The 17,455-nt window shown below is 26.7% G+C and overlaps 1 protein-coding gene across 1 annotated transcript in view; it reads right to left on the bottom strand.

Moving 5' to 3' along the window:
• LOC143019236 (facilitated trehalose transporter Tret1-like) overlaps positions 1 to 14,267 on the bottom strand; it is a 31,082-nt gene extending 16,815 nt beyond the window's left edge. Inside the window, exon 1 of the mRNA XM_076174929.1 lies at positions 14,187 to 14,267. The gene's annotated coding sequence lies outside the window, so the exon portion shown is untranslated. The remainder of the gene's footprint in view (positions 1 to 14,186) is intronic.
• Between the last annotated feature and the right edge of the window lie 3,188 nt (positions 14,268 to 17,455).

The raw sequence follows: 17,455 nt of genomic DNA, 5'->3' as shown, positions 1-17,455 counted from the left end.
GGGGGCTCATTGCCTCCACCTCCTTCTCTCCCATTCCCTGTAAGACACTGGGACCCCTTGTTTCTCCTTCCTTCTCTCCAATTCTTTGTGAGTCATTAGGACTCTTTTCTCCTTTCTTCTCACCCATTCTGTGTGAGTCATTTAGACTCCTCCCATCTCCTTTCTTCTCTCCCTTTCTGTGTGAGCCACTTAGACTCCATTTCTCTCCTTTCTTCTCTCCCTTTCTGTGTGAGTCACTTAGATTCCATTTCTCTCCTGTCTTCTCTCCCTTTTTGTATGAGTCACTTAGACTCCATTTCTCTCCTTTCTTCTCTCCCTTTCTGTGTGAGTCGCTTAGACTCCATTTCTCTCCTTTCTTCTCTCCCTTTCTGTGTGAGTCGCTTAGACTCCATTTATCTCCTTTCTTCTCTCCCTTTCTGTGTGAGTCGCTTAGACTCCACTTCTCTCCTTTCTTCTCTCCCTTTTTGTATGAGTCGCTTGGACTCCTTTTCTCTCCTTTCTTCTCTCCCTTTCTGTGTGAGTCATTTAGACTCTTTCCATCTCCCTTCTTCTCTCCCATAAACAGACAAGTCAGGTCAAAAACTTCCGACTCGCCTCCTCGTTCCTCACGGAACAGGAACCTCAAGTCCACCTCTGTCTCGACTTGAGTATTTTCACTAGGGATTCTTCCCTCGGGATTCAGACTGTCCTTACATTCAGGATTTCCACAGCCTTCCCCTCTCGAGACCTTTATTGGCCTCACTTGGTCCTTAGACCCTTCTCTCTCTCTTCTCTCCCATATAGGTGTGGGACTCATCTTCCCACCCACTAAGTCATTTCCTAGAATGACTTCAACTCCTTCCACTGGCAACTGATCTACTAGGCCTATCTTTGCCTGTCCCTCATATAGAGGTGATTCCATATCTACCTCTACCAGTGGCACCTTGGCTAGGCCTCCTAGGAAGCCTATAACTACTCTCCCTTTTGCTACAGGTTTTTCAACTAAGCTACTCAGCATTACTGATTGGAGGGCTCCTGAGTCTCTCAGAATGGTCACCCCTTTTCTCTTCTCTCCCTTTATGGTGACTGTTCCTTGAAAAAGGAACGGGTCATAACCTCTCAAGTGAGGTTTCATCTCATTCTTCTCCATGCCGTCTGTGGCAACCTTACTCATGAGGGCCACTACTTTGGTGGTCTCCTCCTCGTCCTCCCCCTCTCGGACTTTACTTTCTATGTGGGTGTCCCATCTATTTAATAATACTATGGGTTTAACCCCCTCTATTTCTCTTCTCCTGTGCCAACAATCCCTCGTCAGGTGGCCTATCCTTCCACAATAGCTACATGAAATTATCTGTGATGACTTAATATAGTCACCTTTCTTGACCTCTAGGGATTTTGTAGGTCCACCTGAGGAGGTTGATTGTGGGATCCTCGGCTGTTCCTCTCTCCCCCTTGGAGTAACTGAGAATTTCCCTGCAGTAGGTTTAAGTATTTCATATTTATCTGCTAATACTGCAGCCTCTTCCAACTTCGAGACTTCTTTCTCCTGAAGATACAATGACACCTCTTTAGGGATGGATCTCAGATACTCTTCCATTAACATTAACTCAGCTAGTTTCCTATAATCTCCATTTATGTTACGGGATCTTACCCATTGGTCCCATAACATTCTTTTCTCTCTACTAAATTCAACGTGTGAGATACTAGATTGCTTCCTTAGATTCCTAAATTTTACCCTATAAACTTCAGGCACTAATTCACAGGCTCGTAGGATGGCTGCTTTGATTTCATCGTAATCCTTTGTTTGTGAATCCTCTAAAGCACCATAAACTCTTAGCGGCTTGCCTCTGAGGCTTGTTCGCAACAATGCAGGCCAATACTGCCTCGGCCATTGATAATCTTCCGCTATTCCTTCAAACGTCCTAAAGTAAGTATCCACCTGTGATTCATCAAATTCAGGAAGCAATTTAGCGTTATGTACTACATCAAAATTGAGCCTTCTATTCACGAATTGAGATTCTGATAGCACTCGTCTACTTTCTTGTAAGTTAACTTGAAGTCTAAGGTTTTCATTGTCTATTCTAGCCTTTTCAGTTTCCATCTTAACTCTCTCAGTTTCTTCCCTTTTTACTTCAGCTTCTATCTTAGCTATCTCTAACTTCAACCGTAATTCGCCTAATCGAGACTCAGTGTTTTGAGATTCACCCTTCTCCATTTCCTCTTCCACTTCTTCCTCTTCCTCACATTCTGAAGTGACAAACTCTCTATCTGTCCTTCCTTCATCTCTCATTGCCCCACTTTCGTCTCGATTATGCACTATTTCTACAACAATTCTTATTAATTCAGTTTTATTTGCCTCATGTGCGTGCTCAACCCCTAGACTTTGTGCTATGAATCTTAAATCGTTAGCAGTAAGGTTCTGTATCTCCTTTTTAGTAGGTTGTTTGTGTACAAACTCCAATACCTCCTCTGTACTTGTCAACTTCATTTTCTCACACTATTGATCCTATTTAATACTAAATATTTTCGTTGGTAATTCTTTCACTTTACCGTTAAAATCCTGGCAAGGTCGCCAATTTATATGTTACGAATCTCGCTCACCTATCTGACTTGCAATAGATTAAGTATGTGAAATGAGTTCCCAAGACCCCATGTCTTTGGGATAACTCAAATAGAAATTGTAAAGTTGTCAGACTCGTAACACATAGTAAGAGTGAATGGGTGACTGAGTTCCCAAGACCCCACGTCTTTGGGAAAACTCCAATAGAAATTACAAGGTCGCCACTTGATTTTATTAAAATCAAGAAAATCAAGAAAAATGAAACGCACAGAATAACGTTTAACACTATTCATTAAAACTCAACAGGATACATGAAGGATTACAATCACTAAACTTCAAGTGTGTAAATAAGTTTACATTCAAATGAGTAAATATATTTCAAAACAGAAGATTCCTGCTCGAAAACTTTTAACGGGGGTGAAAGAAGATTAATTAATTAATTAATACTTTACCAACGAAAACACTATCTAAGTCACTACTATAAACATTTAACACCACTACATGAAGCACTAGTGGTGTTACTAGCTGAGTTAAAAGGTCTTATGACTAATACAGGGGGGGGGGAGTACAGAGGACTTACTTCAGCCGATGACCCCTCCGAGGCAACACCTTAACACTTTACCCTCTACCCTCAAACTGAGACTGACACGCCCAAGGCGCTCTGATCCCTTCTCTACAAAAATCCTCTGATTGGCCCATAGGAATTGCGTCTATGGTGGTTGAACCCCATTGGTCAATTAACTAAAAACGTTCTCCTTCGTTCTAGGCTGAGTGTTAGAACAAATACTCCATTGAGTAGGTTTCCTTCCCACGCGTCCTCCTCAGTACTCGTCCTGTAATCTGATGCCCACGTTATCACGGGGCGCCGTTATCCAAAGTTATACTATCCCCACCTTACATATATGGGAATATATGTGACAATATACATATATGTATATATATATATACATATATGTATATATATATATATATATACATGTATATATATATATATATGTATATATATATATATATACATGTATATATATATATATACATATATATATGTATATATATACATATGTATATATACATATACATATACATATACATACATATATATACATATGTATACATATATATATACATATGTAATACATATATATATACTATATTAACATAGAATATGTAATATATAACTAAATAAATATTGTATATATATATATATAAAAATGTATTATATTAGCAATATAAAAATATACCTATATATAATAACATATATAATATGTAATATATAAGACATATAATATGTAATGTATAATACATATATATATATGTATATTAAATATATGTATACTATATATATATATGTATATATATAAATACAATACATATGTATAAATATACATATATATATGTATATATATACATAGATATAATACATAAATATATACTATATGTATATATATACATATATATAAGTATATATACATAAATGTATATTACAATACATATATGTATATATCTATATACACTATATGTATAATATAACAAATAGTGTAATATATATGTATATATACATATATATATGTATATACATATAATACAATATATATAACATATATACATAATATAACAATATATAATGTATATATATAATATACATAATATATTATGTATATATATAACATATATATAGGTATTAAAATATACATATATATATGTAATATATATATATGTTATAATATATACATAATATATGTATATATATAAAATATGTATATATACACGCAATATATCATAAAAGTATGAACACATATATATATATAAGTATATATACATATGTATGTATATGTATCTACATACACAATACATATATATGTATTCTCGTAAGCGTGGGCAGGTAGATTCTCTTTTAAGCATATTCCTGATTGAAAAATCGACAGCAAATTTCATTAGAAACTTAAATTTCTTTTCAACCAAAAATACAACCACCCAGTGTCCAGATCAGGAGAACACCCATAAAATGTCCAAAATATCCCCCGCAAAGGAATAAGAATGTCAATGTGCCAAAGGCGAAATCGGCTAGGCATAGGAACCCAACCGAACAGTCCGCCAGCTAACAGAGGAGAGTCATTAAGTGACCCTCTCCAAGTTTTTTGCCTTTATACATATTTAATACTCCGTTCTTGGTCCACACTTCCCTGCACTCCAAACAGAAGATAGCAGAACGAACGCGAAACGACTGGGTTTTATTTATACTGTGTTTTTGTTTTAATTTTCATTCCATTTTGTATATAACATAGACTTCTGTGTTAATAAAAAAGTTACCAATGTCAATTGGAACATTTGCTTCTTTTTTCTCTCCCCTCTCAATTTCCCCAGAAATCTACTTTCCGAAAGCTAGAAAGCTTAAGAAAGAAAATTAATTTCTAATGAATTTGCATGTCGTTTTTCAAACAGAATATAATATGTATATATACATATATATGTGGTGGTATACATATATATATGTTATATATACATATATATAACATATATTTATATATACATATATAAGTATATATATATACATATTTGTATATATACATATATAATAAATATACATATTTATATGTATTATAAATTACTTATATATATGATGTAAATATATGTATGTATATAATATGTATATGTATAATATACGTATGTTAATAGGTATATATATATTATACTATATATATATATACATAATAACGTATAAATATATATACATAAAAGCTATATATATGTAATCTAATACATATATGAAAAAATATAATTTATATATACATATATATATGTAAGTAAATATATACATATATATATCTGTATATATAAACATATATATATGATAAATATATACATATATATCTATACATATATTTATGTAAGTATCTATAAATCCAAATATATATGTATATATATTACATATATATATACATTAAATATATGTATATATATAATATATATACAATTATATACTATGTATATATAAAAATTATCATAAATGCATATAAATATATGTATATATATCTTATATGTATATATAGATAAATATTCAATACATATATGTATATAGTATAATATATACATATAATGTAAATATATGTATATATATACATTTTAATATATAAGTATATATATACCATATAATATACATATATCATAATGTATAAATACAATACATATATATACATAAATATATATGTATATATAAACAAATATATATTATAGTATACATATACATATATATATGTATAGTAGATACATATATAAATGTATATATTATACATATATATATATATAAATATAATACATATACAATGTATAATGTAATACAATATATATATGTCTATATATACATATATATATATGTACTATATATGACTATATTAATACATATATATATGTTATATATAACCTAATGATAATGTATATATACATATAATATATGTATATAGTACATATATAAAACATATATGTATATCTATAATACAATATATGTATATATACATATATATAATATTCCGATCTAATATGCTATATAAATATATTACACAGGATTACAAAGGCAAAGCAATGCCGACAGGAGACATAATATATGTAGTATATATATTACATAATATAAATGTATATATACTGTATATAAATAAACATACACTATATGTATATATAAACATATATATATGGTAAATATATACATATAATATATGAATATATACATATATATACATATATGGATATATATAATATACATATATATGTATATATACATAGATATGTATATTATACATATATATGTATAAATATACATATATATATGATATATATAAAACATATACATTTACATACATATACATACAAATATAATACATATAACATAAATATACATATATATATATGTATATAATATACGCATATATATAATGGTTATATAACATATATATATGTATAATATATATACTATGTATATAAATAGGTAATATATATACATATAGTGTATAGATATATCTCACACATATGTATATATACATATATGTAAAATATAATATATATTACTATAAATGTAATATATACATATTTGTATATATATGTATATATACATATATAAATTATGTATATATATACATAATATAATAAATGTAAATATCAATAACAAATATATATGTATATATTTAAAATACATAATTAAAAAATTTTAAAAAAAATACATATATATGTATATATATACATAATGTATAACATATACATATATAATAAGTATATATAAACCTATTTATATTGTAAACACACATATATAAATATATTATACCATAAAATATAGGTATATGTATATATATACCACATATATACATATAATATGTATTCGTGAAGCGTGGCAGGAGATTACGTCTTTTAAAGCATATTCCTGATGAAAACGACAGCAAATTCATTAGAAATTAAATTTCTTTCAACCAAAATACAACCACCAGATCAGAGAACACCCCATAAATGTCCATAATATCCCCGCAGAGAGAAAAAAATGGTCATATGCCTTATGGCGATCAGGCTAGCTCAGTGAACCAACCGAACTACCGGCCAGCCCAAACAGAGGAGAGTCCATTAAGTGACCACTCCAAGTTTTTGCCTTTATACATATTTATACTCGTCTCTTGGTCAACGACTTCCCTTCCACTCCAACTGAAGATGCAGAACGATACTGCGAAACGTCTTGGGGTATTATTTATACTGGTTTTTTTCGTTTATTTGTGCATTCATTTTGTATATAACATAGACTTCTGTGTTAATATAAGGTTACCAATGTCAATTGGGAAATTTTGCTTCTTGCCCCCTCTCATTTCCCCAGAAAATCTACTTGTCCGAAAGCTAGAAAGCTTAAGAAAGAAATTAATTTCTTAATGAATTTGCTGTCGTTTTTTTCCAACAGAATATATAATGTATATATACATATAGTATCATGTGAGGTATACATATATCATATTATAATATAACATACATTATCATGTATAAGAAATTACATATATATATTAAATACATTATATATATAATGTAATATATACATAATGTATATGTATACATATATATATATAATACATATATTATATACATATATATATACATTATATATATAAATTTAATATATACATATATATATATGTAAATATATAAACATATATATATAAATGTATATATAAAAAACATATATATAATATGTATATATAATGTATACTATATACATATATATATGTATATATATGTATAATATATACATATATAAATAGTATCATATATACAATATATATATGTTATACAACACATATATATAAATGTATATATAAACATATATATATGTATAAATATACCATATAATATATAATGAATATATATACATATGTTAAATATATGTAATACATATGTATAATGTATGTATATCAATGTATATGTATAATGTATATATAATGTATGTAAAATGAATATGTTAATATACTAATACATATATACTATGTATATTAATACATATAATTATATATAAATATATATGTATATATGTTAAATAACATTATGTGAATATATAAGTATATTATACATATATACAATATATGTATATATACATATAATGTATATAAATACATATCTATATGTATACTATATACATATATATATATATCCAATATAACATATATAAATATATAAACATATATGTATATATATATACATATATATATATACACTATATAAATGTATATATATTATACAAATAATATGTATATAAATTACATAAATATATACATATACAATAGTATTAAATATAATATAGCATAAATAGTATTACTATATATACATATATATATGTATATATAAATACATATATATGTATATATATCATATGTAATATAAACATAGTATGTAATATATATAAAAACATATGTATTTATAAAAATATATGTATATATACATATAATGTATATATAATATATACAAGATTTAGTATATAAATGTATATAATACATATATATGTATAAAATATAACATATATGTATATAACATATATATACATATTAATGTATATATATATACATATATGTATATTATTACCACATAATAATAAACTATACATAATGTATATATATATAAATCTATAATGAATATATAATATACAATAAAAGTATATATATATACATATATGTATATATAAATATAATGTATCTATACTACTAAAAATATATGCTATAATATATACAAATATATATATAGGTCTAAAATATACATATATATTTCATAATCTGTATAATAGAATATATACAGATATGTATATATATATATATATATATATACATATATGTAATATATATATACAAATGTATATAAACATATATATGTATATATATACATATATATATATATGTATATATATACATTATATGTATCATATAGTACATATATGTATACTATATATATACATAATACATATACATACATATATATGAAACATATACAAATACATACATATATATCACATATACATACATAAATATACATAAGTATACATATATATACATTATGTTTATTGTTGTATATACATATCAAATAATATGTATATATACATATATATATAGTATATATACATATATATATTATACATATATATATGTCCTTATAAAATATAACATATATATATGTATACTAAATTCTATCCAAATGTATATGTATATATAAAATGTATATATAATATACATAATATATATGTATCTATATTACATCTATATATATATGTATATATATACATATATATATATAGTGATATTATATACATATATATACATAAATATATATATGTATATATATATGTATATAAACATATATGTATATATATATACATATATGTAAATATACATATATGTATATATAAGAAGTATATACATATATAAAATATGTATATTATATACATATATATGTAAAATATACACATATACATATATATGGATAATATAAATACATCTATAAATATATGTATATATGATACATAAAGTATATATATTACATATAAATATATACAAATATATAAGTATAACATATAAACATAATATAATATGTATATATATACAAATATAAATATTGTAATATATATAACATAATATATATGTATAATATATTACATATATATGTATATATATACATATATATGTATATATATAAACATATATAAGATGTATATCAATACATATAAATATTTATAGAATATGGAAAAATGTATATAAATACATATATCATGTATATATACAATATATATATGTATATATACATATATATATGTAAATATAAACATATATATATGTTATAATTATACATATATGTAAAATATAAAAATAAATGGTCATATACAACACATATATAAATGTATAGATATACACATATATATAAATGTAATATATACATAAATATATGTATATAAATGCAAATGTATCTATATATAAATATGGTAATATAATACACATATATATATGTAATAATATATACATATATATAATATATGTATATATATACATATATATATATATAAATATATGTATATATATACATATATATATATAAAAATAAGTAATTATATACAGTATATATATACTAAGTATAAATATACAATAATATATATTATTAGATGTATATATAGTACATATATATAATATATATGTATATATATACATATAAATATGTGTATATATACAATATATAATATATACACATATGCATATATACATATATATATATGTATATATACCTTATATAATATGTGTATATAAATCTACATATATATATGTGTTTAATATATACCATAAATAAATATATATATACAGATATGTATGAAAATACAGTATATATATGTATATATAAATCTGATATATCAGTAAATATACATATATATATGTATATATTACCATATATATAGTATATATGATACATATATAAACAAATATATAATGTATAAATATAGCATATAAATATGTAAACTATATAAAACATATATATGTATATAAAATACAAATTATATTGTAATATAAATACATAGATATATGTAATAAATAGTACAATATATATATGTTATATATATAAACATATATAAAAATGTATAGTATGGATATAACATATATATATGTAATATATAAATGTAAATATATAACAATAAATAGTATAAATATACAAATATATAATAAGTATATATATATAACATATATATGTATAATTAAGTTATATAATATAACATATATTATGTATATATATAACATATATAAAAATGTATATATACATAATTATATACAAATATGGTAGATATACATATATATACATATATGTAATCTATAAAATACATATATGTATATAAACACATATATATATACATATGTATATATGTTATTATATACATAGAATGTATATATATATACATAATATGGGGTATATATTATAAGTACATATATGTATATATATATGGGCATATATTTATATATATATATGTATATATATAACATTATGTATAGATGCATATATCAATTAGACATATATATATATATAAATATATACCTATATATAAATATATGAATATATATATATATATATACATAATATGGTATAATATATATATAAAGATATATATACATAATGTAAATATATATATATATGTAATAAATACATATAATATGTATATATATACATAATAATATAATATATGTATATATATAACATAAATGTATATCATATACATATATTAAGTAATATATATATATACATATACATATACATACATAATATACACTATAGCATATACATACCATATATATACATATACATACATATATATACATATGTAAACATATATAATAACATATGTAATATATAACATATAAATATGTATAGTATACATATATATATATGTTTAGTATACATATATATATATACAATATATATATGTAGATAATTATATACATATATATATTGTATATTATATATACATAATGTATATGTATATATATATGTATATATATACATATATATATGGTAATATTATATACATATATATATATAGTATATAGATACATATATATATAATATGTATATATATACATATCTAATATACATTAAATATAATATTATGTAATATATATATGTATAATATACATATATGTGGATTTATTATATATATATACATATAATGTATATATACATAATATGTATATATATGAAGTATATAAACATACTATGAAAATGTATAATATATACAAATATATAAAGTATAAAAATATACATATATACATATATATGTATTATATAATATACAATAGTATATATAATGTATATATATACATATATGTATATATATACATAAAATATCTATACATATATATATAAGTATAACAGTATATACAGTATATATTAATGTATATATATACATATACTAATATGTTAATATAAACCTATAAATAATATGTATATATATAACATATATATGTATATATATAACATATATATGTATATATTATACATATATATGTAATATATAACATATAAATATGTAATATATATACATATATATACTGTATACTAATATGTATATTATATACATATATATGTATAAATACATATTAAATAATGTATAAATAACATATATATATGTATATATACATATATAGTATGATAATATTATACATATATGTATATATATATAAAATATTATGTATAAATATACACATAATTATATGTATATATATAACACATATATATATGTATATATACACTATAATATTATGAATAATGCATATGTATAATATAATATATTAATGTATATATCTAACACATATATATATGTATATATATACGTATATATACATATATATGTAATATATATTACATATATATAAAATATATATATTAAAATATAGTGCCATATATATATATATGTTATATATATACATATAAATAAATATGGTATACATATAAACATATATATATATATAACTATGTATATGTAAATTACATACATCAAAATATATAATGTATATATATACATAATAATATATATATATTTGTTAATATATACATACAATATATAATAAAGTATACTATATTACCCATATATATAATGGTAATATATATGACATATAATATTGTATCATCATATATACAATACATATAACTGTATATATAAATAACATATATATACACATAATAAAGTAAATAAATCACATATCACTATAATACCAATAAAATATAATCTATAACTATAACAAATATCAATCATACAATATATATATAATGTATATATTAAATACATATAAATATATGTAAAATATATATATAATGTATATATATATTAAAAATATACAATATATTATGGATATATATAAACATATATATAATGTATATATATACTTATAAAATATATATGTATGATCTAAATAACAATATTTATGTATATATATATATATATACACTATATATGCTATAAATACATTATAAATATAATTACATAAAATATGCATAAATACATATATATATATATTATATAATATATATTATATAAATAAATTGATATGTATATAATATACATATAAATATATATATATATATATATAAGTATAATACATATATAAGTATATTAATATCTACATATATATATTATATATATGTATATATATACATATAATATGTATAAATATACATCAGAAATATGACTGATGTATTTATATACATATATATTTATATATGTAAATATATACATAATATATTATATATATATATAACATATATATATGTATATATATACATTATATATATATATGTATATATATACATATAAAAGTATATTACCACATACATATATATATGTATATATACATAATATACACACCAATATATAACACATATACTATACATATATATACCCACACTATGTACAAACAAACGCGGGGTCCCACGTTGTCCACCGACAAATGCCCCATCTACTTGGCTTTACCAATGTAAATACCAGCCTGCAATTCAATGCATATAAGCCCTGGAATGCCAACATAACCTCCAAATCTACGCCCTCGGAAAGGGAGGATTCCACATACAACATGAACACCTCCCCTGTTTCTAATCTTGTCTAGCGCATCCCGGAACCGCGCAAACAATTCCTCTCCCTAACTTACCTATATCATTTCCCCCGGCACTTAAGCAAACTACTGGGTCCTTACCTTCCCCTACTAAACACTCTTCAATCCTATCTCTAACATCTATGCCCGCGCCGGGGAAACACACCTGCGACCTATGTTTCCTATCTTTATCGAAGAAAACCCTGTCTAAGTACCTCACTTGACAGTCTCCTACAACCAAAATCTGGCGAGGACTTTTTTCCACTATTCCGCATCTTATTTTTCACCGTATTCCATCCATGCTCATCGCTAATTTTGTCTTCCGTATTTTGGGCCTTTGAGCGGAGAACTCGATTCTCCTCTTTAAGGCACTTAACATCCTCCTCCAATGTTTCAATTCTACTAAGTAGAGATTGTACCTCACCGGCGCTGAACATGGTAACACAATCTCTCGCCATATCACTAACTGTTCAACTTCATCCTCTTTCAAGCGATAATATTTCATACAGATTGTCTTGCATACATACCAATAAAGTATAAGCGCTAATAGATCCAAACAATAGTTAGTATTCGCGTCTTCACAAAGCAGGGCCTGCTCACGACAAATCACTGCAAACGACTTGCTAGTTACATTTTTTCTGCTGTGCCTAAATGGTTATCAGTATGTTTAATCAATGCAGTGATAAATACGATAAAAACGGCCCTATCATATGCAGTGTTGGGCTTCCGAGTATACATATATACACTTATCAACATACGCAAACACATGGACGCACATACACATGTACGTGGGTACGTTTACATGCACACGTAAACATACGTGCACACGTACATAAACCAGTGCACGCGTACGTGCACATATTTGCACGTGTACATATGCACAGGTACACACGTATGGGCACAAGTGTACATATACGGGCACAAGTACACGCACACATGCACAAGTGCACACGACCGTACACACGCACTTCCAGAAGTGCACGTTCACGTGGAATTGTGCATACACACGTGTTTAAGGGCACATGGAAATGTGTACACGTAGGTGGACATGTGTGCACGTAGGTGGACATGTGTGCACGTACGTGGGCATGTGCACACGTACATTGGGATATGTACACGTACGTGGGCATGTATATACGTACGTTGACATGTACACACGTAGGTGAACATGTGCACATATACGTGCACATGTACACACGTACGTGGAAATGTGCACATGTATGTGGACAAGTGCGTACGTAGGTGATGTGCACATGTACGTGCACATGTACACACGTACGTTGACATGTCCGCACGTAGGTGGACATGTGCGTACTTACGTGGACATGTTCACATGCAAGTGCCCATGTGTACACTTACGTGTGTATATGTACATGTACTTGCACATGTGTACATGTACGTAAACATGTGTACAAGTGTGTGTATACGTAAGTGTACATTTGCTCATGTACAGGCATATATGGACACGTATGTGCACATGTGTATACGTATGCGCACATGTCTATAGTATGCGTACACGTACATGTTCGTGTATATGTACAATTGTACATACATGTTGACATGTATGCATGTGCAAATTTATATGGAGGTGTGTGCAATTACGCGAAAATGTGTACACGTGAAAATGTGTGCACGTACGCGGACAAGTGTACACATACGCAGGTATGTGTACACGTCCGTACACATGTGTATATGTACATGGATAATGGATATTGTAAGAGGCCGGTAGATAGAGCTAGACATTTAGGTAGATCGAGGGGTTGGAGGAAAGGAATGTAAATTTTATAGTCATTTTATATTCGGTTGTTATGAAACATTGGCCGAATAGGAAGTGCAGAGTTGCATATTATAAGAAGTGCAGAGTTGCAGATTCTAGCCTACCGCCTGTTTTTTGTAAATATAGATTAGGATATCGAAAGGTGCTGATGTAACAATGCAAACACAAAGCTCGTTCTGCTTGCGACACATTGCTTGCGTAAACAAGAATTCTAGTGACAGTATAATAGTCTTTCTGATTGGAGAAAAGGGTGGAGGAGAAAAATGATTGGTGCATGGAGGTAAAGTCACGCCCTAAAAGGGTGGCACTTATTTGTAACGTTCAAAGTTATTGGATGAATTGAATAGTGACGTCGGAGCAGAGGCAGCTTGGTGGGATGTAAGAGGATCCCTGAGGAAATCATCTGGTGTACCTAAGACCATACGTTGTACCAGAATTCGTAAAGAAAATGAAGAAAAGTTTAAGTTCAATTTGATTCACCTTCGTTACTGAGTAATGGAACTTGACCTGATGCATAAGTTACAGAAGAGGTATGGGGCCTACGTAATAATAACACAAGTGACTAAGTGCTAGTGGCGGCGAAGCTAACAGATATCCTCGACATAGGTAAGGTATAGTCAGGTGGGTCGGAAGCAGCAATCTACTGAAGGTCTATTTGAACATTATTTATTTTTCTTAACCCGATATATTATTATTAATTTTGATCGCCTCTTTTTTTCCCATCGTTTCTTCTGCGTGAAATCGTCATTTTGAAACGCGGACTACTATTACACTGGTGGTAAATATTCCACGTGATGTAATTTGGATTGTGGCATCTGGTTCTATTTTTTTGAGTTCCTCGTTGGGTTCCCTCATGTCTCGCGACGGGTTCCCCCACGTCTTCTAATTCATGATGGGATGTTGTTACTGATGCAGTATATGTACATTTCAAGACCAGGAGTATTGGAGAGTTCATCTAAAACTCCATTTCGCCTCGACATGGGTCAAGTTACTGGCTAGCAGGATTTGATAGGGTCGGGGAAGCGTTCATTCTTAATTAGATCAGGCCTGTAATCATTGTGGCGCTTGGAGATGTTGATAACGCCGGTGGCACCAATTGTCTTCTTAGGTGAGGGTGGGCAATTGCTCCACTCCGGTGTTACCTTTGTAGATTGTTCTCGCGTTTGTGCAAGTGTGTGTGTGTGTGTGTGTGTGTGTGTGTGTGTGTGTGTGTGTGTGTGTGTGTGTGTGTGTGTGTGTGTGTGTGTGTGTGTGTGTGTGTGTGTGTGTGTGTGTGTGTGTGTGTGTGTGTGTGTGTGTGTGTGTGTGTGTGTGCGCGCGCGCGCGCGCGCGCCTGTGATTCACCATGGTCTTGGATCACGTGTTGGACTCGTGATCAACAGCTATTTCCCTCCCGGAAGAGAGCTCAGTGCTCATATGACCAATCTACGGGTAATACTGTGACCTTACACGCACACACACACCCAACTCCCCTCCCACGAGAGTTGGAGTAACGACTCGCAGCACAGCGACACAAATTATTTCAGGCCTGGGCGGGATTCGAACCCGGACCGCCGTGGCGCTGCCGGGAACTCTACCAACTGCGCCATCTAGCCGTGTGTGCGTGCGTGCGTGTGTGTGTTGTTGCTCCTCTCTCCCCTTTCAGGGGAACGATTGCAAGAGGAGCAAAACTTCAGAACTGGATTCATTCCAGATAAGGAAAACCTATAAAACGAGATCTATATCAGTCATTATTATTATTTATTTATTTATTTTTTGACTGGCGCAGGATATTAAGAAGGCCAACCATTTCTATATAAATTTTATTTGAACCTCAATATGTCCAGTAGTCCCTGAAATGCTCATTGATACGAAGTACTGAACTAATTATATATATATATATATATATATATATATATATATATATATATATACATATATATACATATATATATATATATATACATATATATATATATACATATATATACATATATATATATATATATATATATATATATATATATATTTAGATGAGAA

The sequence above is a fragment of the Oratosquilla oratoria genome, chromosome 36 (genome assembly GCF_046742065.1).
Source record: "Oratosquilla oratoria isolate Oo_2021 chromosome 36, ASM4674206v1, whole genome shotgun sequence".
In the NCBI taxonomy this organism is placed as follows: domain Eukaryota; kingdom Metazoa; phylum Arthropoda; class Malacostraca; order Stomatopoda; family Squillidae; genus Oratosquilla; species Oratosquilla oratoria.
This window is presented reverse-complemented; position numbering and strand designations above follow the sequence as displayed.